Source organism: Crocodylus siamensis, chromosome 2 (assembly GCF_052110815.1).
Source record: "Crocodylus siamensis isolate JL-2025a chromosome 2, ASM5211081v1, whole genome shotgun sequence".
Classification (NCBI taxonomy): domain Eukaryota; kingdom Metazoa; phylum Chordata; order Crocodylia; family Crocodylidae; genus Crocodylus; species Crocodylus siamensis.
In genome coordinates, this window is record NC_143396.1 from 141,503,184 (window position 1) to 141,505,940 (window position 2,757).

Sequence of the window (2,757 nt, forward strand, 5' to 3'; positions counted from 1 at the left end):
CAGCGCCTCTAGCGCCCAGCGCCCGAACCACGCCGCCGCCCCGCCCCGGGGCTGAGGCGGCCTGGGCACGCGCACGTCGCGTACGCACACGCGGTCGAAAATTACCTTCTTCTTACTTTTTTTTTTTTTAAATCAAAAAGAAAGTGAAAACTAAGAATGACCTTTGCCAAGGGCGCCTTGAGTTTAAAAAGGTTGAGAACCACTGCCCCAAAGCAAGGCATCACAGTGTTGTGCGTCTGGAGGTTATCTACTGGCTTCAATCAACAGTGATAAAGGATTTTGCATCCAAGATCACAGAGAGGCAGTTATCTGTGTTAGTCTGAAGTCAGGCAGAAAGAAGGCATAGATTTACACATTATAGACTAAATCAGAGATGCATAAGCTTTTCTAAGCAGCCACTCACTATCAGATGCTGATGGACTTATTCTGTAGTAAATAAATGCTTCATCAGATGCTGTAGTAGGTAAAAAGTAAGAAAGAAGTTAGCATTTGATAAAGTAAGCGGCTGCTTACAAAACTTTATGCTATGCACCTCTGATTTAGTTAGTTTTTAAGGTACACACTTACCCTGCCTGCTATCTACTGTTTTGTCATTATCTTCTATTCCTTATTCTGTGACAATGAAGAAACATACACAAACTCAGCTCTCTGGTGGAGAAAGGTACAGAAAGCCACTATTTTTGTCACATCTTTCTTTTTTCTCACAGCTTTCTGCTAAAAATTCTTTGTTGCTTTTTGATGCAAAATCTTTCATCACCATTGATTGGCTCTTATAATTTCAACAATGAAGTAAAAAAAATTCCCAATTTCAACTTTTTCTGTCACAAACTGCATCATTCTTTCTGAATTTGTGTTGTACTTATGTCTTTCAGTGTATGGCCACAGATTATGCATTTACAAAAACGACACACCATTTTTCTGAGAAATGAAGAAATGCACACAAGCAGCTCTTTCTGTTGGAGAAAGGCACAACTTAACAAAAATGTCTATGGTATTCCTCATCATAGTACTGTCTGTTATAAAAGTTTATTTTTCTTCATTTCGCAGAGAAATGATAAGTGTGTTGATATATATGATGTTTGAGAGCGGGCCCAAAAGCCAACAAAGAAAATACTGCTGAGAGGCCATAAACAGGATAATCATGAACTCTCTGTATGCAGGATGACATTTGGAATGTGAGTTGATAAATAGGGATGGTACAAACTGAACCTACCTTGAACCCACTGGCATAAGTAACAGTGCTGAAAAGAAAGTTGCATATTTGATGATAAGGAAGATGCTTATGCATAAGAACTGCTCAAAGCCTATTATTGTGTAGCTGTAGAAATTAACAAGACCATAGATAAATCTACAAAGCAGACTCTGTGCTTCAAAGACACAGCTGAAACAATCAGGGATGCAATCCTCCTCCCTGATTTAGCATATCAAAACAAGTACCGTATTTTTCGGACCATAAGACGCACTTTTTTCCCCCCAAAAGTGGGGGGAAAACGAGGGTGTGTCTTATGGTCCGAAGGTGTGTGTCCCGGGGAGACAGGGTAGAGCTTGCCCGCGGAGGCGGCGGAGCCCGAGTGGGACACCCGCCGCTTGTTTATGCCATGTCCCGGGGAGATGGGGGCGGAGCTTGCCCGCGGAGGTGGCGGAGCCCGAGTGGGACATCCGCCGCTTGTTTACACCGGAAGCCGGCGCCCGTGCCGGTGGCCGGGAGCCGGCAATAAAAATGGCCGGCCACCGGCACACATAGTCTCTCCTGCCATAAAAACTGGGTGCGTCTTATGGTCAGGTGCGTCTTATGGTCCGAAAAATACGGTATGTAGCCAAAAGCCAGTTTGAACTAATTAGAAGTTTTCTCACACTAACCTGATATCTTGCTTTCTTTTACAGTGGGAAATTCCCACCTACGTGCGTATCATGTCATGCGCACTAGAAGTTTTTAACTAACCATAGAGGTTGAGTCAATTAAGTGTAGAATCTGTGATGCAAAACTGTCTATATAAACTTGCTTACTTATTATCAAGGGGGGCTGGTTCTTGGAGGAGATGGGCTGTTCTTTGTTGTTGTATGCATGCTTCAATAAAGAGCTTTAAGATAAGACCTTGCTGGTGTTGCCTGTCTCTTGCGGTCAGACAACGGACCTAGGAAGTTGGGGTTTGAGTCCCTGACACTGTCATTTTTTTGTAAATGCATAATCTGTGGCCATACACTGAAAGACACAAGTACAACACAAATTCAGGAAGAATGATGCAGTTTATGTGACAGAAAAGGTTGAAATTGGGAATTTAAAAAAATTTTTCTATGGTGTTTATTGTAATACTAGCTAATTGCCCATCAGGAATGATGGTGCTGCTGGCCCCCCCACCCCCACCCCTACCCCCTGTTCAATCCTCAGTGTGGGTGGAATCATGGTGGCACTCCCCCATGCTTGGAGCACTGATTAGCTGTTTCTGTCAGCCAATCAGAGTGCAAAGAAAGCATTAAAGACAGACAGAGACAGATAGACTTAGGCTTTTATAATATTAGAATTTCTATGTTAACTGCATTCATATTGTTATAGTGTTGTGTGCCTCAGTTTACCTCATTAGCCTGTGGACAGGGAATAAAGGGGTAAGTGCCAGGGTTGGTTATGTACAGGACAAGACAAGACAAGGGATTCCTAGAAGCAGCAAGACTCGAATCCTGTTGATGTTTCAGGTGGGCTTTGTACACATTCTTTGAGAGAGAATGCCCCAGAGGCATCAGTTGGAGGAGGACGAGCTA